This window comes from Anastrepha ludens, chromosome X (assembly GCF_028408465.1).
Source record: "Anastrepha ludens isolate Willacy chromosome X, idAnaLude1.1, whole genome shotgun sequence".
Taxonomy (NCBI): Eukaryota; Metazoa; Arthropoda; class Insecta; order Diptera; family Tephritidae; genus Anastrepha; species Anastrepha ludens.
The window spans coordinates 64,125,705-64,149,074 of NC_071503.1; the positions used below are offsets into that span (position 1 = coordinate 64,125,705).

The 23,370-nt window shown below is 26.3% G+C and overlaps 6 pseudogenes; 2 read left to right on the forward strand and 4 right to left on the reverse strand.

The window, feature by feature from the left end:
- Positions 1-4: 4 nt before the first annotated feature.
- On the reverse strand, positions 5-1,540 carry LOC128870158 (cytochrome c oxidase subunit 1-like; annotated as a pseudogene).
- Positions 1,541-2,028: 488 nt separating this feature from the next.
- LOC128870159 (NADH-ubiquinone oxidoreductase chain 2-like) lies at positions 2,029-6,572 on the reverse strand (annotated as a pseudogene).
- Positions 6,573-9,379: 2,807 nt separating this feature from the next.
- LOC128869581 (cytochrome b-like) lies at positions 9,380-12,220 on the reverse strand (annotated as a pseudogene).
- LOC128870160 (NADH-ubiquinone oxidoreductase chain 6-like) lies at positions 12,192-13,119 on the reverse strand (annotated as a pseudogene).
- Positions 13,120-13,195: 76 nt separating this feature from the next.
- On the forward strand, positions 13,196-14,240 carry LOC128869584 (NADH-ubiquinone oxidoreductase chain 4-like; annotated as a pseudogene).
- A 73-nt stretch (positions 14,241-14,313) lies between these two features.
- LOC128870161 (NADH-ubiquinone oxidoreductase chain 5-like) lies at positions 14,314-15,942 on the forward strand (annotated as a pseudogene).
- Positions 15,943-23,370: the final 7,428 nt, after the last annotated feature.

Here is a 23,370-nt window from a genome sequence, read left to right on the forward strand (position 1 = left end):
CATATTAGAAATTAGTTAAAAGTGGTAATTCAGAATAACTATGTTCAGCGGGAGGGGTATTTTGAAGTCACTCAATTGATGAACTTAGTTGTATAGGGTAAATAACTTGTCGTTGGGAAATTATACTTTCTCAAATAATAAATAAGAAAAATAAAATTCCTAATAATGAAATAGAAGACCCAATAGTTGAGATAATATTTCATGTTGTATATGCATCTGGATAATCTGAATATCGTCGAGGTATACCTGCTAGTCCTAAGAAATGTTGGGGAAAGAATGTTAAATTTACTCCAATAAATATAATAATAAATTGACTTTTTAGTCATCTAGGGTTTATATTTAATCCAGTAAGTAAAGGGTATCAGTGAATAAATCCAGCTATAATTGCGAATACTGCTCCTATAGATAATACATAATGGAAGTGTGCTACTACATAATAAGTATCATGTAAAATAATATCTACAGATGAATTAGCAAGTATTACCCCAGTTAATCCTCCTACTGTAAATAAGAAAACAAATCCTAGAGCTCATAATATTGCTGGTGAGTAATTTAATTGAGTTCCATGTAGTGTAGCTAATCAACTGAAAATTTTAATTCCTGTTGGTACTGCAATAATTATAGTAGCTGATGTAAAATATGCTCGTGTGTCTACGTCTATTCCAACAGTAAATATGTGATGGGCTCATACAATAAATCCTAATAGTCCAATTGCTATTATTGCATAAATTATTCCTAAAGAACCAAATGTTTCCGTTTTACCTGATTCTTGACTAATAATATGAGAAATTATTCCAAATCCAGGTAAAATTAGAATATAAACTTCTGGGTGACCAAAAAATCAAAATAAATGTTGGTATAAAATTGGGTCTCCTCCTCCAGCAGGATCAAAAAAAGATGTATTTAAGATTCGGTCAGTTATTAATATAGTAATTGCACCAGCTAGTACTGGTAAAGATAAAAGTAATAATAGTGCTGTTAATACCACAGCTCATACAAATAAAGGTATTCGATCAAATGTTATACCAGTAGATCGTATATTAATTACTGTTGTAATAAAATTTACTGCTCCTAGGATTGACGAAATTCCAGCTAAATGTAATGAAAAAATAGCTAAATCTACTGAAGCTCCTCCATGAGCGATTAGAGATGATAATGGAGGATAAACAGTTCATCCTGTACCAGCTCCGTTTTCTACTATGCTACTTACTAGTAGTAGTGTAAGAGAAGGGGGTAATAATCAAAATCTTATATTGTTTATTCGTGGAAATGCTATATCAGGTGCTCCTAGTATTAAAGGTACTAATCAATTTCCAAATCCCCCAATTATAATAGGTATTACTATAAAAAAAATTATTACAAATGCGTGAGCTGTTACAATTACATTGTAAATTTGATCATCTCCAATTAAGGCTCCTGGGTGTCCTAATTCAGTTCGAATTAGAATTCTAAGAGATGTTCCTACTATACCAGCTCATGCTCCAAAAATAAAATATAATGTTCCAATATCTTTATGATTTGTTGAGAATAATCATTGTCGCGATTAAGACAATTAAAATATTCATTAAAGGAAAATAACTTATTTGAAATGATTAAATGGCTGAAGGATAGGCGATAGATTGTAAATCTATTTATAAGAATAAATTCTTTTTAATCAAAAATTTAGTTATATAAATAGATTCTTATAAATCACAAAATTCATTTATAAGTAAATTTTACAGATCAAGAAGAGTTTATTTATAAGAATAAATTTTTATATCAAAAAGAATTTATTTTTATAAATTAATAATTAAGAATTTACTAAATAAATAGATTAAACTAAATTTAAATTTAGAGCTTTATAGTCAATAATGACATTAGACTGCAATTCTAAAGGAGTATAAATATAGTATTACTAAGGCTTAAAAGATTTAACTTATATTTATAGATTTGAAGGTTATTAGTTTATTTAACTTAAAGCCTTTATTTTATAATAAATTAAAAATGTTTTTATAAAATTCTAAATTTTTGATTTAGCTTAGGATGATACTAAAAAGCTGTATAGATAATAGATACTAAAATTAATCTAAATGTGAAAATAAAAGATAAAATTATTATACATTTAAATGAAATTTTGTTAATTTGTATATAGTTTGTTCAATTATTTTCATCATAGTTTAGTATAAAAGCAGCGAAACACAAACGTAAATAAAAAAATAATGTGATTAAAGTTATTACAGTTATAATTGTTATAAGAGTATATTGATTATTTAAAACTAATAATTGAATAACTAATCATTTTGGTATAAACCCAATAAATGGTGGAAGTCCACCTAAGGATAATAAATTTAGAAATAACATAAATTTTAAAATTTTTGAATTAAAAAATGAATTAAATAATTGATTAATATGATACATTTTAAAATTATTAAAGATAAATGTTAAACTAAAGGATAAAAATGTATAAAAACAAAAATAGGTTATTCATATGGATTCACTAACTTGTATTGCAGCTAATATTCAACCTAGATGATTAATTGATGAAAATGCTATTAACTTTCGTAAAGATGTTTGATTTAATCCTCCTATTGATCCAATAACTGTTGATAGAATAATAATTGAAAAAATAAAAATATTTTGTTGAATTGTAATATACGAAATTAATATAATTGGGGCAATTTTTTGTCATGTTATTAATACTAAAGCGAATCAAAAATGGAAAGGGGCTGCTCCACTTTTTAATAAAAGAGAAGAATAAATAATTATATCATTATATATTGAATTTGACTGTAATATAGGGAAATTATTAAGGTATATTATAATAATAGCAAATAATAAAACAGCAGATGCTATTGCTTGAGTTAAAAAATACTTAAGAGAGGCTTCTGTTGATATTAAATTGTTATCTCTTATTAGGGGGATAAAAGATAATAAATGAATTTCTAGACCTATTCAAGCTCTTAATCAAGAATTAGATGATACTGTAATTAATGTTCCTGTTATTAAAATAAAAAAAAATATGATTTTGGCAGAATTATTGAAAATTAAAAAGAAAAGGATTAAAACCTTTATAAATGGGGTATGAACCCAGTAGCTTAATTCGCTTATCTTTTTACTAAATAAATAGATTAAACTATTTGTGATTTATTTTATTATTAGTTTTTATTAATAATTATTTTATATTTTGGTGTATGATGCACAAAAGTTTTTGATACTTTTAGAAATAGTTCTTCTTCTTCTTAATTGGCGCTATAACCGCTTACGCGATTTTGGCCGAGTTTAACAAAGCGCGCCAGTCGTTTCTTTCTCGTGCTAACCGGCGCCAGTTGGACACACCAAGTGAAGCCAAGTCCTTCTCCACCTGATCTTTCCAACGCAGAGGAGGCCGCCCTCTTCCTCTGCTACCACCAGCTGGTACCGCATCGAATACTTTCAAAGCCGGAGCGTTTGTATCCATTCGGACGACATGACCCAGCCAACGTAGCCGCTGGATCTTTATTCGCTGCGCTATGTCTATGTCGTCGTAAAGCTCATACAGCTCATCGTTCCATCGTCTGCGATATTCGCTGTTGCCAACGTGCAAAGGTCCAAAAATCTTACGCAGAATCTTTCTCTCGAACACTCCAAGCGTCGCTTCATCGGATGTTGTCATCGTCCAAGCTTCTGCGCCATACGTTAGGACGGGCATGATGAGAGTCTTGTAGAGTGTTAGTTTTGTTCGTCGAGAGAGGACTTTACTACTCAATTGCCTACTTAGTCCAAAGTAGCACTTGTTGGCAAGAGAGATTCTACGTTGGATTTCAAGGCTGACATTGTTATCGGTGTTAATGCTGGTTCCTAAATAGACGAAGTCTTTTACAACCTCAAAATTATAACTGTCAACAGTGACGTGGGTGCCGATACGCGAGTGCGCCGACTGTTTGTTTGAAGACAGGAGGTACTTCGTTTTGTCCTCGTTCACCACCAGACCCATTCGCTTTGCCTCTTTATCCAGTTTGGAGAAGGCAGAACTAACAGCGCGGTTGTTAAGGCCGATGATGTCAATATCATCGGCATACGCCAGCAATTGTACGCTCTTATAAAAAATTGTGCCTGAGCGATTAAGTTCTGCGGTTCGCACGATGCTCTCCAACATCAGGTTAAAGAAGTCACACGACAGGGAGTCACCCTGTCTGAAACCTCGTTTGGTATCAAACGGCTCGGAGAGGTCCTTTCCAATTCTGACGGCGCTGCTGGTGTTGAGCAACGTCATCTTACATAGCCGTATTAGTTTTGCGGGGATACCAAATTCAGACATCGCGGCATACAGGTAACTCCTTTCCGTACTGTCGAATGCAGCTTTGAAGTCGACGAAAAGATGGTGTGTGTCGATTCTCCTTTCATGGGTCTTTTCCAAGATTTGGCGTATTGAGAATATTTGGTCGATGGTAGACTTTCCAGGTCTGAAGCCACACTGATAAGGTCCAATCAGTTGGTTGACGGTGGGCTTCAGCCTTTCACACAATACGCTCGCTAGAACCTTATAGGCGATATTTAGAAGACTAATCCCGCGGTAATTGGCACAAATTGCAGGATCGCCCTTCTTATGGATTGGGCAGAGCACACTTAAATTCCAATCGACAGGTATGCTTTCATCCGACCATATTTTGCATAGGAGCTGATGCATGCACCTTACCAGCTCCTCGCCGCCATGTTTGAATAGCTCAGCCGGCAGTCCGTCGGCGCCCGCGGCTTTGTTGTTCTTTAGCCGCGTTATCGCTATTCTCACCTCGTCATGATCGGGTAGCGGAACGACAGTTCCGTCGTCAACGATTGGGGTATCGGGATCTTCACTTTCTCGGTGACATGCGCAGCTGTCACTGTTTAATAGGTTCGAGAAGTGTTCCCTCCATAATTTAAGATTGTTCTGTACGTCGGTCACCAGTTCGCCGTCTTTGTTCTTACAGGAAAACGCCCCGGTCTTAAAACCTTCTGTAAGCCGCCGAACTTTCTGGTAGAATTTTCGGGCGTTGTTCCTGTTGGCCAGCATCTCAAGCTCTTCGCACTCACGTATTTCGGCCTCTCGTTTCTTCTGTCGGATAATACGTCTCTCTTCCTTTTTCAGCTCTCTGTAGCGATCCCACATGGCTCGCGTTGCGCCCGATCGCAGCGTGGCTCTATAGGCGGCATCCTTTCTTTCTGCGGCAGCATGACATTCCTCGTCGTACCAATTGTTTTTTCGGGCTCGCCGGAATCCGATTTCTTCTTCGGCGGCGGTACGTAGAGAACGAGAAATGTTGCTCCATTGTTCGTGGATGCCGGTTTGTTGGGCAGTACTCTCTGAGAGCAGGAGTGAGAGTCGAGTGGCGAATCTTCTGGCTGTCTGTTGTGATTGCAGCTTTTCGAGGTCGAACATTCTTTGCGTAGGTAGATGCACGTTTTTTGCTGCACAGAGGCGGGTGCGCAGTTTGGCTGCAACAAGGTAGTGATCCGAGTCAATGTTGGGTCCTCGGATCGTACGTACATCTAATACACTAGAAGCGTGTCTTCCATCTATCACAACATGATCGATCTGGTTTCGCGTTTTTCGATCAGGGGACAGCCAGGTAGCTTGGTGTATCTTTTTATGCTGGAATCAGGTGCTGCAGACTACCATGTTTCGGGCCCCGGCGAAGTCGATCAGCCTCTGTCCGTTACCGGATGTTTCGTTGTGTAGGCTGAATTTTCCGACTGTGGGACCAAAAATTCCCTCCTTGCCCACCCTGGCGTTGAAGTCGCCAAGCACGATTTTTATGTCGTGGCGGGGGCAGCGCTCATAGGAACGTTCCAGGCGCTCATAGAAAGAATCTTTGGTCGCATCGTCCTTCTCTTCCGTCGGGGCGTGGGCGCAAATTAGCGATATGTTAAAAAAACGGGCTTTGATGCGGATTGTTGGGAGACGCTCGTCCACCGGAGTGAACGACAGTACTTGGCGACGAAGTCTCTCTCCCACAACAAATCCGACACCGAATTTGCGCTCCTTTACATGGCAGCTGTAGTAGACGTCGCAAGGTCCTATGGTTTTCTTTCCTTGCCCCGTCCATCGCATCTCTTGGATGGCAGTGATGTCAGCCTTTACTCTCACGAGGACATCAACCAGCCGGGCAGAGGCACCCTCCCCATTAAGGGACCGGACATTCCAGGTGCATGCCCTCAAATCATAGTCCTTAGTTCGTTTGCAGGGGTCGTCATCAGTATAGGGAGATCTCATCCGAGGCTTTTTTAAAGTTTTCATTGGGGGGCGATTTTTAAGTGGCGGGTCCCAAACCCAACGCACAACCAGCTATCCTGGAATGTTTCGCCTTCTCACTTTAGCTCACTCCCGAACGGGTGTTCGGAAGCTACCCAGAGGATACGTGGGCTAATCCCGGCCGTTGTGAGCTGCTTGAACCATATGTAGAAGAATCGTCCTGGCCACTCCCAAGTGAATGGCGATCAGTAACTTTCCCCACTTGCGTGGACTTCTACACATGGAACCATCCTCTAGAAATAGTTTAATTCTATTAAATATAATGAATGTAAATTTATTACATAATTTACCCTATCAAGGTAACCCTTTTCGTCAGGCAATTCATTAAAGGAAAATAACTTATTTGAAATGTTAATTTCTTAGTTAATTTATTAGAAAGGGGGTAAATTTAATTAAATTTATTTATTTAATTATAATAATTAAATATAGTAAATTAATTTTTATAGTATTTTATTTATCTAGATAATTAAAAATTCCAATATAGACATCTCCGAGAGGTAAAAGTACAACTCATAGATAAATATATAGATGAATATAAAAAATTTAATTTTTATTATTAATTTATACAAATGCCTAACGTTAGATCAAAGTATGTGCCTATAAATGTAATATACAATTCTGCATCTTCTAATTTAAAGGGGGTTTTTAACAAAATTAATAGGCATCTATTAATTAATTAAATATTTATATACATATAGATATTTATTGATCTAACTTAGTATACGTCTTATTATTATAAAATATATTATTTAGAAAAAAAAATTTTTTAAAAATTAAAAAATAAGAGGACTATTTATCAATAAATATTAAAATTTAATAAATATGAAAATTAAAAAAAAAAAAAAAAAATTTAGTTTAATCTATTTATTTAGTAAATTCTTAATTATTAATTTAATTTTATTTTGTTATTTAAACTAAATTTTGTATGCTAAACAATTTAAATTAAATATAATTATTTTATATTTATTAGTTTTATTAATTAATTTATATTATTTAAGTTTTATTAACTTATTAAATTTAATGAACTTATTTGAAATGAAAAAGGCTGTTTTCATTGAGTTTTTATGAAAAATAATAAATTTGATTAGAGTCTTTTTACTTTTAAGAATTTACTAAATAAATAGATTAAACTAAATTTCTTAATTAATTTTAGTTATTATTAAGTTAATTAATTAATAATTTATATTTATTGTGTTGATTTTATATAAGCAGTTAAATTCAATGAAAACATTTGAAATGAAATAGGCTGTTTTCATTGAGTTTTTTTTAATGAGAAACGGTAAATTTGATTAGGGGTCTTTTTACTTTTAAGGAGGAAGTACTAATTAAGGTTTATTTTATAAAATACTAATTTATTTTTTTTTTTACTTTATTTTTGTTAATAATTAAGAATTTACTAAATAAATATTATAATTAAATTTATTTAGTATTTATTTAAAATAAATAATTAATTTATGTTACTAAATAATATAAATAGATTAAACTAAATTTTTTTTAAATATTTTTTAATTTATTTAATTATTAAAGTTTTATTTTGGCTTATGTTTTTGTTATTGATTTATTTTATATGTAAATTTTTGTGTGAAATTTTATTTATTTTAATAATAATTAAATTTTTTTTATTCTCAGTAATTAATTTTATAAATCAAAGAAATTTGGAAGTAGTAATTTTATATAGTATTGGCTAAATTTGTGCCAGCAGCCGCGGTTACACAAATAATACAAATAAGATATTTTTGGTAAAAGTTAAATTTTATAATAAATAAAATATGTATAATTTTATTAGGTGAAATTTTAAAATTATTTATTTTTATTAAATTTTAATTGAAGCTTGTAAATTTTATAAATAAACTAGGATTAGATACCCTATTATTTAAAATGTAATTAATAAATACTAAGGTAGTAATAGTTATGTTCTTGAAACTTAAAAAATTTGGCGGTATTTTAGTCTATTCAGAGGAACCTGTCCTGTAATTGATAATCCACGATGTACCTTACTTAAATTTGTTTTTCAGTTTATATACCGTCGTTATTAGAATATCTTATTATATTAGAGTAATAATTTTCAATAATTTTTATTAAAATTTATATCAGATCAAGGTGTAGCTTATATTTAAGTAGAGATGGGTTACAATAAATTTATTTAAATGGATTTAAATTTGAAATTTTTTTTTTGAAAGTGGATTTGATAGTAAAATTTTAAAGATTAAAAATTTGATTTTAGCTCTAAAATATGTACATATCGCCCGTCGCTCTTACTATTAAGATAAGATAAGTCGTAACATAGTAGATGCCTCTAGAATGACAATTTAAAGCTTATTAAGTAAAGTATTTCACTTACATTGAAAAGATTTTTGTGCAAACCAATATAAATTAAATTTTAATACTTATTTATTAATTTTTTTTTATTATTTATATAATTTATTAAAAATAATTATAAAAAATAATGTTTTAGTAAGTTTTAGTGAAAAAATAATTTTAATAATAGTTTATTATGTATTGTGAAAGAATATTGAAATAATTGAAAAATTTTTAATTAAAAAGAAAATTTAGTTTATTGTACCTTGTGTATCAGGGTTGATCTAATAATTAATAATTATTTATTAATCTCGATTTTATAAGAGTTAATAATTTATTAAAGTTAATGTGTCAAAATTATTTTAAATAAATTATTAGAAATGAAATGTTATTCGTTTATAAAGGTATCTAGTTTTTTTAGAAATAAATTTAATTTACAAATTTTTAATTTTTAATTTATTTTTTTAATTTAAAAATTTATTAATTTGAATATTTTAAGGGATAAGCTTTAAAATAAAATATTAAAAATTATTGAATAATTTATTTAAAATGTATGCATAGAATTAGCAATCATTTATAAATTTGTTATAAATTATTTTATAATTTATATTATTTAATTTTGTTTTCATTGAATTTATAAAAATTTTTTTATTAATTTTAAATAAAAAGTAATAATGATCAAATTAGTATATTTAAGTATTGTTAAAATATTTTATATTGAAAAGTTTATATAAAGAACTCGGCAAATTTTATTTATACTCGCCTGTTTAACAAAAACATGTCTTTTTGAATTATATTTAAAGTCTGACCTGCCCACTGAATAATTTTAAATGGCCGCAGTATTTTGACTGTGCAAAGGTAGCATAATCATTAGTCTTTTAATTGAAGGCTGGTATGAACGGTTGGACGAAGTATAAGCTGTTTCATATAAATTTATAATAGAATTTTATATTTTAGTTAAAAAGCTAAAATTTTATTAAAAGACGAGAAGACCCTATAAATCTTTATATTTAATATAAACTAAATTTTTTTGATTTATTTTATTTTTTTTAATATTAATTATTTTGTTGGGGTGATATTAAAATTTGATGAACTTTTAATTTTTAAAAATCATTAATTTATGAATTATTGATCCATTAATAGTGATTATAAGATTAAGTTACTTTAGGGATAACAGCGTAATTTTTTTTGAGAGTTCATATCGACAAAAAAGTTTGCGACCTCGATGTTGGATTAAGGTATAATTTTGGGTGTAGCCGTTCAAAAATTAAGTCTGTTCGACTTTTAAATCCTTACATGATCTGAGTTCAGACCGGCGTAAGCCAGGTTGGTTTCTATCTTTAATAAATTGTAATATTTTAGTACGAAAGGACCAAATATTAAAATAATTATATTTTGAATAATAGAATATTATTAATATAAATAAACTATTTTGGCAGATTAGTGCAATAAATTTAGAATTTATTTATGTAGATTACACTACAAATAGTACTTGATTTTTATGGAAATAATTTTATCTTTTGTTGGTAGATTAATTTTGGTAATTTGTGTTTTAGTAAGAGTAGCTTTTTTAACTCTTTTGGAACGTAAAGTATTAGGTTATATTCAGATTCGTAAGGGTCCTAATAAGGTTGGTTTAATAGGGATTCCTCAACCTTTTTGTGATGCAATTAAGTTATTTACTAAGGAACAAACTTACCCTCTTTTATCAAATTATATTTCTTATTATTTTTCTCCTATTTTTTCTTTATTTATTTCTTTAATTGTTTGATTATGTATTCCTTTATTTGTAAAATTGTTTTCTTTTAATTTAGGTATTTTATTTTTTTTGTGTTGTACTAGATTAGGGGTTTATGCTGTTATAGTAGCTGGTTGATCATCTAATTCTAATTATGCTTTATTATGGGGATTGCGAGCTGTTGCTCAAACTATTTCTTACGAAGTTAGAATGGCTTTAGTTTTATTATCTTTTGTTTTTTTAATTGGAAGTTATAATATTTTAGACTTTTTTTATTATCAAAGCTATATTTGATTTGTTGTTATTATATTTCCAGTTAGACTTGTTTGATTTTGTATTTGTTTAGCTGAAACTAATCGAACCCCTTTTGATTTTGCTGAAGGTGAGTCTGAATTAGTTTCAGGGTTTAATGTTGAATATAGAAGTGGTGGATTTGCTTTGATTTTTATAGCTGAATATGCTAGAATTTTATTTATAAGTATATTATTTTGTGTGATTTTTTTTTGGTTGTGATTTATTTAACTTACTATTTTATTTGAAATTGGTTTTTATTTCATTTGTTTTTATTTGAGTTCGTGGAACTTTACCTCGGTTTCGTTATGATAAATTAATATATTTAGCTTGAAAGTGTTTTTTACCTTTTTCTTTAAATTATTTATTATTTTTTATTGGAGTTAAATTATTTTTAATATATTATATATTGTTAATTGATTTTAGTAAAGTTAATAGGAAATTTTTGTTCCTATATTATGTTTTCAAAACATATGCTTGTTCAAGCTCATTAACTAATTAATTAAATTATCTCATCATTTATTAATTAGTGGATTAATAATATAATATAAGAAGTAAACTACTGTTAAAATTTGTCCAACTAGTACATAAGGATCTTCTACAGGTCGTGCTCCGATTCATGTTAATAGAATTACAGTAACTACTATAATTCAAAATAGAATTTTATTTACAGGATAAAATTGGATTCCTCGGAAGTTTCTTAAATGATAGAATGGTAAAATTGCTAGGATTGCAATTGATAAGACTAATGCAATAACTCCTCCTAATTTATTAGGAATAGAACGTAAAATTGCATATTCAAATAGAAAGTATCATTCAGGTTGAATGTGTACTGGTGTTACTAGAGGATTAGCAGGGATGAAATTATCAGGGTCTCCTAATAGGTAAGGGTTAATTAAAGTTAATAATAGAAGTGCTATAACTATAATAATAAATCCTACAATGTCCTTGTATGTAAAATATGGATGGAATGGAATTTTATCAATATTAGAATTTAATCCAATTGGATTATTAGATCCTGTTTGATGTAAAAATAATAAATGAATTAATGTTATTGCTAATACAATAAATGGTAAAATAAAATGAAATGTAAAGAATCGTGTAAGAGTGGCATTATCTACTGCAAATCCTCCTCAAACTCATTGAACTAAATCAATTCCTAAGTAAGGAATTGCAGATAATAGATTTGTAATAACTGTGGCTCCTCAGAATGATATTTGTCCTCATGGTAAAACGTAACCTATGAATGCTGTTGCTATAACTAAAAATAGAATTAGAACACCTACTAGTCATGTAGGTGTAAATAAATATGAACCGTAATAAATTCCTCGACCAATATGTAGATAAATGCAAATGAAGAAAAATGATGCACCATTAGCATGTAAAGTTCGTAATAATCAACCATAATTTACATCTCGACAAATATGATTAACACTATTGAAAGCTAAATTAATATCTGCTGTGTAATGTATAGCTAAGAAAAGTCCTGTTAGAATTTGAATAATTAAACATAACCCTAATAGTGACCCGAAGTTTCATCAGGCTGAAATATTAATTGGGGCTGGAAGATCTATTAGAGCATTATTTGCAATTTTGAATAATGGATGTTGGGTTCGTAAAGGTTTGTTCATTAGTTTAATTTATTAATCGAAGGGGTCCGTAGAATAATTTAGTAATTTTTACTTCTGCAATTAATGTAATTAATAAGTAATTTATTAATAAAACAGTAATTAAATTTGTTGGATAATTATATAATTTATGAAGATTTAGAGAATTTTCTTCTGTAAATGTATTTAAATTAATTATAGTCTGTATTTCGTTATTTTGAATGAAGGATGAAATATATGATTTATCTATAAATCATCTGATACTTATTAATAAAATGAAAATTAATATAAATGAAAAGGCTGTTTTCATTGAGAGTGAGAATATTTCATTTGATGCTAGGGATGTAACGTAGATGAATAATACTAATACTCCTCCTAGAAAAATTAAAAATAATACATACGAGAATCAGAATCTTTTAGCTATTAATCCAGTTAAAAGACAAATTTGTAATGTTTGAATTAATAATATTAATCCTATTGCTAATGGATGATTTATTTGAATAAAAATGAGACTAGAAATCAATGTTGTTGAGTATAAAGTTAATTGTATAATATCAGGAGGTAGTTTATTTAAAATATTAATTTTGGGGATTAATGATAAAGTTGTTTCTTTTCCCTTGAAGTTTTAAAAGATTAATTCTTATTTTTGATTTACAAGACCAATGTTTTTGTTAAACTATTAAAACTAATGTTAATATTACTATATTGGGGATTACCTTGTTTTTTAATTTTAATTATTTGTTTTTGTTTTTAATCGTAAACATTTATTGTCTATACTTTTAAGATTAGAATATATTGTTTTAAGTTTATTTTTTTTATTATTTATTTATTTAAATTTAATAGATTTTAGAAGATATTTTAGTATAATATTTTTAACTTTTAGTGTTTGTGAAGGGGCTTTGGGTCTTTCAATTTTTGTATCTATAATTCGAACTCATGGAAATGATTATTTTCAATCATTTAATGTATTACAATGTTAAAATTAATTTTTATAATAATTTTTATTATCCCTTTTTGTTTTATTATAAATTCATTTTGAACGGTTCAAAATTTACTATTTTTGGTAAGTTTCATTTTTATTTTAATGAATTATTGTATAAATTATTTTGTAAATATTCCTTATTTTTTGGGATTTGATATTATTTCATATGGATTAATTTTATTAAGTTTTTGAATTTGTACACTTATAATTACTTCTAGTGAATCTATTAATAAATATAGTAATTATGAAAACTTTTTTTTAGTTAATGTGTTAATTTTATTATTATGTTTAGTTTTAACTTTTGGTAGAATAAATTTATTTATGTTTTATTTATTTTTTGAAAGAAGACTGATTCCTACTTTATTTTTAATTTTGGGTTGAGGATATCAACCTGAACGTTTACAAGCTGGTATTTATCTTTTATTTTATACTTTATTAGTTTCTTTACCTATATTGGTAGGAATTTTTTATTTATATAATACTTTGATGACATTGAATTATTATCTTTTGATAGATTATGTTAATTGTTATGATTTATTATATTTATCTTTAATTTTAGCTTTTTTAGTTAAAATACCTATATTTTTGGTTCATTTATGATTACCAAAAGCTCATGTAGAAGCACCTGTCTCTGGTTCAATAATTTTAGCTGGAGTTATGTTGAAGTTAGGTGGATATGGATTATTACGAGTTTTTTCTTTTTTACAAGTAAGTGGTATTAAATATAATTATATTTGAATTAGATTAATTGGGGGTGTTCTAATTAGTTTAGTTTGTTTACGTCAAACTGATTTAAAGGCTTTAATTGCTTATTCTTCTGTTGCTCATATAGGAATTGTTTTAGGGGGTCTTATAACTTTAAGATATTTAGGATTTTGTGGTTCTTATACATTAATAATTGCTCATGGACTTTGTTCTTCAGGACTTTTTTGTTTAGTTAATATTACATATGAACGGTTAGGTAGTCGAAGTTTATTAATTAATAAGGGTTTATTAAATTTTATACCTTCTATAACATTATGATGCTTTTTGTTAAGAGCTTGTAATATAGCTGCACCTCCATCTTTAAATTTATGAGGTGAAATTTGTTTATTAAATAGAATTGTTAGTTGATCTTGATTAACAATAATTTCTTTATATTTATTATCTTTTTTTAGAGCTGCTTATACTTTATATTTATATGCTTATAGTCAGCATGGTAAGTTATTTTCCGGAGTTTATTCGTTTAGAGGAGGTAAAATTCGGGAATATTATTTATTATTTTTACATTGATTTCCTTTAAATTTATTAATTTTGAAGAGTGACATTTGTATAATTTGACTTTAATTTTATTTAAATAGTTTATTTAAAATATTGATTTGTGGTGTCAATGATATGATTTTTGATCATTTTAAATCGTGAGAAAGTATTTATCTATTTGTAGAATTAGATTTTTGGTTTTAATTTTATTTAGAACTAATTTTTTTTTATTTAGATTATTAATGTTAATTAAGGATTTTTGTACATTTATTGAATGAGAAGTAGTTAGATTTAATTCTTGTAGAATTGTTATAACTTTTTTATTTGATTGAATGAGTTTATTATTTATATCTTTTGTTTTATTAATTTCTTCTTTAGTTATTTATTATAGAAAGGAGTATATAGGGGGAGATGTAAATATTAATCGTTTATTATATTAGTTCTTATATTTGTTTTGTCTATAATTTTATTAATTATTAGTCCTAATTTAATTAGAATTTTATTAGGATGAGATGGATTGGGATTAGTTTCTTATTGTTTAGTAATTTATTTCCAAAATGTAAAATCTTATAATGCTGGTATATTAACTGCTTTGTCTAATCGAATTGGTGATGTTGCCTTTTTATTAGCTATTGCTTGAATACTAAATTATGGAAGTTGAAACTATATTTTTTATTTGGAAACAATAAAAAATAGAATCGAAATAGAAATTATTGGTGGATTAATTATATTAGCTGCTATAACTAAAAGAGCACAAATTCCTTTTTCATCTTGATTACCTGCTGCAATAGCAGCTCCTACTCCTGTGTCTGCATTAGTTCATTCTTCTACTCTTGTTACTGCTGGAATTTATTTATTAATTCGGTTTAATATTTTATTATGTGATTCTTGAATAGGTCAAGTTTTACTTTTATTATCTGGGTTGACTATATTTATAGCTGGATTAGGAGCTAATTTTGAATTTGATTTAAAAAAAATTATTGCTTTATCTACTTTGAGTCAGTTGGGTTTAATAATAAGAATCTTATCAATAGGATTTTATAAACTGGCTTTTTTTCATTTATTGAGTCATGCTTTATTTAAAGCGTTACTATTTATATGTGCTGGAGCTATTATTCATAATATAAATAATTCACAAGATATTCGGTTGATAGGTGGATTAGGGATTTATATACCTTTAACTTCTGGTTGTTTTAATGTTGCTAATTTAGCTTTATGTGGTATACCTTTTTTAGCTGGATTTTATTCTAAGGATTTAATTTTAGAAATTGTGTCCTTGAGTTATATTAATATATTTTCTTTTTTTCTTTATTTTTTTTCTACTGGATTAACTGTGTGTTATTCTTTTCGGTTGGTTTATTATTCTATGACTGGTGAATTAAATTGCGGTTCTTTGAATATATTGAGAGATGAAGGGTGAGTTATGTTGCGTGGTATGAGAGGGCTATTAATTATAAGTATTATTGGTGGTAGTATACTTAGATGATTAATGTTCCAACATTTTTTCCTCCAAATTAAGCTTATCCCCAAATATATTTAAGTAGTATGTATATTCCGGACTACAACGCAATATCAAAAATATTAAAATTTTAACATTTATTATCATTTTAACTCAAAAATATTAAAATTTTAACATTTATTATCATCTTAATTCAAAATTTTAACATTTTTACCATTTAACTCATTTTTTTAACTTACAGTTACTCAAAATTTTAACATTTTTTAACATTTAACTCATTTTTTTAGCTTATATTATCTCAAAAAAAAAGTTAAAAATTTTGAGTTGGGTCGATTTAGTCCACCCCTAAATATTAACTACGAGTACCTTAAAAATATTAACTACGAGTACCTTAAAAATACTAACTACGAGTAACTATAATATAGGGGTTTTTAACATTTAACTCATGTTTTTAGCTTATATTATCTCAAAAAAAAAAAAAAAAAAAAAAAAAAAAAAAAAAAAAAAAAAGGATACATTTATTTTTTAAAGTACCTTTCAAAAAAAAGTCTTTGAGTCAGATTTGAACTTGCAACAAAATTATTGTTACAATTCCAACTGCTTAACCAACTCATCTAAACCGTATACCCTGAATAATGTAATTATAGTTGAGTAGTATGCAAAGCAAACAGTTGATCTTATCAACATTGCTCACAATCTATAAATAGAATAAGCATAATTGCAAGATAAGCATAAGCACAAACCAAAAAAAATGAAATACTGTTGAATACGAGTCACAAACTGCAAGATAAGCATAATATTTGATTTAGAATATTCAATTTTTATACATCAACACATGTTTCGACTCTGTCGAAACCGTTTGACAAAGTCAAACATGGTTACAAGTGTATTTAGCGTTAGAAGAGGGTGGACGCAAAATAATTGAAACTTCAAATTTGAACTCTTTGAAGTTCAAATTTATAAAATTTACCCAATATTGGTTCATAATTTAAATCTCTTATTAAATATGTTATTGGATTAGATGGATAAATTTTACTAATATAAAATATTTCTCGAGTCCAATTATTTTTATATTTGTTTTCAAATTGTTTTTTATGTGACTGAATTCTTACTTTTTCTCCAATTTTAAAAACTGGTTTTTCTAAATTGTTTCTATTAATTTTAAAACAATTATCAAAAATTAATTGTTCATTTTTTTCATTTACTTCACAAGGTTTCATACCAATAGTTCTATGTATATCTTTGTAATTATATTCATATAATATTTTATCAATTACATCAATCCAATTAGTATTTTTCTGAATTTCAAATCGTATTTTTAGTTTTTCATTAATGGTTCTATTAAATCTTTCTACAATTGATGATTTCTTTTCACTAAATGTTTGATACATGTTAATATTGTATTTATCTAAAACTTCTTGAAAATGTTTATTTAAAAATTCTTTACCAGAATCTGTATGAAGTAATTTTGGGGCACAACCTGCTTTTTTAATAATATTTAAAAATGCTTCAGAAGTTGTTTTTCCATCTTTCTTTTTTAATGGCTCTATATAAGCAAATTTAGAAAATGTATCAATTACATTAAGCATATATTTGTATCCTCTATTAATTCTAACATTAACTGCTGTCATAATTAGTAAATCTGCTGCCCATAGTTCATTTATGCCTTTAGTAATAATTTTTCTTCTTTCAAAATTTTTTCTTACTGGTTTATGCAACTCTTTTGCTATTTTAAAATCATTATTTTTAGTATCAATAAATTCATCTTTATCCATTTCAAAAATATTTAAAATTTATTTTAATTAAATAACAATGATATCAGATAAAGTTTTAAAAGAATATATTAAAACACAAAAAGACTTAAAAAATAAACTTCAACAATTTAATTTAAACAAAGTAATAAAACAAGAAAAAATTAATGAAGATCTTGAAGCAATTATTCAACCATTAAATCAATCAGTTATTAATGTTCACAATTTAAATGATAGCTTTAAACATTTAATAGTAGATTTAAATCAATCAAATCAATCATATAAAAAAACAATAGATGGACATTCACAAAGTGAACATGTTTCAACGGAGTCGAAACCGTTTGACAATGTCAAGCAAGTTTCCAAAAGAAACGACACTGAAAGTGAATATACTTCCAAAGGAAACGATTCACAACATGAATATAAACCACCTAACAATAATGTGAATTTACAAACTAATGAATTTAACGAAAAGCAACTATCACCAATTAGAAAAACAAACAAACAAAAATTAGTTGAAAGTACACCAACAACTAGCACAGGTTCACGAAGCGAACAGTTGACTCCATCAACATCAAAAGACGCTCTTTTGCGTAGTGCAAATGAAACGTTATCTACACCAGTACAATTTATTTCAGACAAAATTGGAAATATGGCAATGAAATATTTAAATTTAAATAATTCTGATATGAAATTATGTGACAATATTTTTGGTCTAAGATCTGAAGATGGAAAAGATTTATGGATTGGTAATACTGAAGTAAAAATTAGTAATAATGATATTATTTTAAGTAATAAAACTTATAATGGAACAAAAGGGTTATGGGAATTAATAACTTTAAAAGAACCATCAACAGCTGTAACAAATAATGATTTACAAAATTATGAAGAAATTATATTATCAACATATGCTTACATGCAAAATAATGACAAAAGTTCTAAACGTATTAAATCTAGCGTTGGAAATAAATATATGAATTTTATTAGACCAATATTGATTAAAAATAAAATTATAAAAGAAAAAGTAGGATCTGGTTTAAATTCAAAAAATAATCTTTCAAAATCATTACAAAATTTTAAAATTAAAACTAGTTTACCTACTGAATATGTTCGTTTTGCGAATCGTTCACAATGTGAACGTGTTTATTGGAATGATATTAATGAATTAAAAGATAGATTAAATTTGTTGTTAGGAGAGTATAATGCAGGAAATGATAGTCCAGAAATACATAATGAAATTATGAATATTATTGAGGAACTAAGAGAAGAAAATATGTTGACTCTCTCCGAAGGAAACGTATTAACTGTTTAATTAAATTACATATAAATTTAAATAAATTAAAAAATTTTTTTCTAATAAATGGGAATTGATAAGTTTGGACAAAAATCTTTTTCAGAAATAAATTCATCTAATGAATATTCTCTTAATAGAATAATATCATTAGAAAATGAAGTTGAAGAAATTCGTTCAAATAGTGATCAAATGAAAGATATTATTAGTAAATTAATGGAATTAAATCAACTACTTCAAAAAGAAGTTGAAAAACAAGAAAAAGATAACGTGGTAGCTTTTGGTGTTGTATATAAAGAAATAGAACAATTAGAAAATAATTTAAATCAAGATATTATTAACATAACTAAACAAGTAGATTTTATAGAAACAAATATTGAAAATTTTGAAAACAGTTTAGAAAAACAATTGGATAGTTATTCGGAAAAACAAATTTTAATTGATAATTATCTTAAAGATTTAGTTTTACAAAATAAAGACAATATTAATCAAAATAATATTACTAAACAAAATGATGAAACTAATAATAAGATTGATAAAAGTATTCAAGTAGATGAATATATAAAACAATTAAATATTGAAGAAAGTGAAACAGATATTGAAGAAAGTAAACTACAAATTGAAACAAATATAATTCAAAAATAATTTAAAAAATTCATACATATATAAATGATAAACAAAAATAATAAATCAAAATAAAAATTCAAATATTCAACATCGTTGAAATATGTTCACATCATATTTCATTTGAAATTAAAAACAAAACTTAATCTAATATAATTAATAATTTAATGTATAGTAAATAGGAGGGGTTCGTTTTAGTTACCTACATTTCCTATTTCATAATGTCCCCAGGGTAATTTGTAAGTCTTATTTAACTTATCGTTATCATTATTATTCAACTTTTTATTGAAATAAAACTTATCATCATAGGGTGACAATCCTATTTTATTCTCTTCTGTAGTATATAGTTTATTATCATATGATCTAATATTATGAACAGTTTCATTTTTATTTTTTAAATTAATTAAACAATTCTTATAATCTTCAATTGTTAACTTTTTAATATTATTTTTCTTTATTCCTTTACAAACTTTTTTATCACAAACATCGGTCTTAAATGCATACATTTTACTTCTAAGTCCACAAAATTCTCTAATTGGTATTCCATTATATTCATCTTTAAATTTTCCTGGTACTTTTTTATTAATATTAGATTTTAAATCTTCAATTGGAAAATTATCTATATAATCACTGGTATCATAATTATCTAGATCATCTTTCATTTCAGAATAAATATCAAAATCATTATCAATATGTTTACCTTCAAAATAAAGAATAAATGAATCAGTATCTGTTCCTAATAATTTCATTCTATTACCATATTTCTTTTTCATTTGTACATACATTTTAAACATTAATAATTTTGATAAATCTAAAATATTTTGACCTCCAAAGATAGGCTTATTTAATTTAATATTTGTATTTTTACCAAACACTACACACATATTATGATCTATTATTTTTCTTGATTGATATGTATTTCTACTTATTAGTTTTCTCATAATTTTTTCAGTTTTAACTATTCTAACATTAAGTCTATTTCTAACATTTTCCATTTGCTTACCATATACACTATTATTCATAAGTTTGAAAAAATCTTTTTCAAAATCGTTTTTAGCTTCTTTTCTAAGTGTTGTATTTTTTTCAATATAATTTTTTAACCATGCTTCTTGTCTACATTTAATACCTCTATGAATTTTAGTTAAAATTACACCATTATTTAAATATTCTTTTAATAATCTTATATCAATTATATAATTTTTCTTTGGTAACAACGTACACATTAATTTTTTAATTTTATCATTTGGTTTACTACCAATCCCTTTATTAATTAAGTCTGTTTGATTTGGTGATAAATCTTCAAATTGTGGAACATAATGATGAGGTGCTGGAGCATAATCATTATAAAAGTTGTGTAATTCCGGAGGAATACTTATATCAACTTCTAATGTATATCCAATATCACCATCATCAAAATCTTTATTTAAAATATTATCAATATTACAAAAATATTTAATTTCATCTTCATTTAACCATTCATGATTACCAACACTTAATTTTTGTGACATAGCCCATCCATATAAGTTATTTGCATCTAAATATAAAATATAACTTGTTAATTTTTTAGAATCGTATATACCTTTAAGAGAAGCTTCCTCTTTACTTAATTTATAAACTTGTTCTACAATATCATCGTAATAATAACAATTATTAGCTTTAGCATAGTTATGTGCAATTTGTGATATTCCACCTCTAGTCCATTTTCATAAAATTCATACATATCTTGATCTGTTAATAATTCTAATTTTTGTTTGGTTAATTTTAAAGCAGATGTATTACTTAAATGTGGTGAACTTATATAATGTATAGGATCTAAATTATAATTTTTAAAACATTCTTTTCTAAAATTATCAAATACATCACTTAAAAGTATAACATCTAATTTTAAATACCAGTTGTGATAGTCTCTAAATGTTTTACAATTAAAATGTTTCCAAAATTTATTTGCAAATTTATAATCGTTAATATTAATATTTCCATTTAATGATGAATTAAAATCTTCAAGATTTGGAAATTCTGTTATACTTAATTTTTTATAATTATCAATAAATTCATAAGGATATACGCCTTTTCTAAGTAAATAACATTTATCTTTTAATGATAAATCTTTAAAAATATTATTAAAATTTTCTAAATGATCAAAATTAATATATTTTATATTTTTAGTATTACAAACTGAACAAGTACTACAAGCATATATGTTATTCTTAGTATTTTTACTAACTTTATAAGATACATAATCCATTTTTCTTATTTTCTTACATGTTACACAATATATATCATTAACATCTAATAAATTTTTAACAGCTTTATCTAATGAAGTATTTATAAATTCCATTGAATCTATAAATCTTAATTCTATATTATTTTTTCGGCAACTGTATATAATTCTAAATCTGTTGATTCACATTTACAACAGGTGTCTCTTGTTATGAAATTATACTCATATTTACATTTTTTGTTTTTACATTTTAAATATTTAGTTTCACCTACAATAACTGGTTTTTTAATTTGTTTAAATTTTTCAGTACTTGTTGCTAAAACACTAGTTTCAGTTTCAGGATGAAATTCATCTAAATATTTTAGAAATAATTTTGAATCATAACCTTTTAAATTATGAATAATAATTGGTAAAAATTTTGGCATCTTTAACTTTAGATTACATGTATTACATAAAGCCATTCTATATTTACCAGTTGTATGGTCATGATCCCAACATTTTTTATTTTCTTCAGAAAATGGAATATCACAAATTTCACAATTGTTAGTATTATCAAACTTTAATATCGATTCTTTATCCTGAATTATATTATTCAATTTTCTTACTTCATAATAATCTTTAGCATATTTTATTAAATTATCTAAGAATGATTTCAATAGCACTTTTCTATTAGAAGTATTTTTTGAAATATATTGTTTATTATAAGTGTTATAAATACCATAACTATTTGGAATGTGTTCATGAAGTAATATTGTATTTTTACATTTGTCAGATTTTTTTTTATTAATTTTTTCCAAAGTACATTCAAAATCAGCATATAAAGTATATGGATGAAATAATTCTGCTCCAATAGATTTATATTTTAAAATATTTTCACCCTCTTTAGGTAACTTTATATTTTGTATTATATTATTATCATCTTTTAATAAATAACATGTTTTTATATGTTCTTCTAATTCATCAGATTTTTCAAAATGTTTAAAACATTTATTACAAATATGTAGATGTTCATGCTGATGATGAATTTTACCACTTAAAAATTCAGATAAATTTTTAAGTAGTACAAAGTGAGATTTGTATGTTTCTTCTGTAATATTTTCTTCTATATATATAATATTAACATGTTTTTTTGGCAAACCATTAACGAAATAATGAAAAGAGTTACTTTTATACATTAATTGAATTTGGTAATATTCATCATCATTTTTTTCTGAATCATAATGATAAAAATTCATGGTAATATTAAAATAATCTTCTAATTTTTTAACATTTTCTTCATTAATTATAAATGGAAATTCTAAATTTAGATTTTTAAATTTATCATCATTTTCTAAATCTTCAAGATATTTTTTATATTTTGTTGGTCTTTGAGGATCTTTAACAATTTCATCTTGATGAATAGAATATAAAATACAATATAAAATACATTTATTATCAGTATTTTTAATATTAACACAATTTCTATTAGTAAATGGAATATATGATCCAGCAAGAATTTGAGACTTATCTCTACTAATATGTGTTTTTACTATTCTAACAAAGCTAGCTGTAGATCCTTTTGTACATTTTTCTGAGAATTTATTATTTATTTCCTCTATCATTAAATAAAATTCTTTTGTATA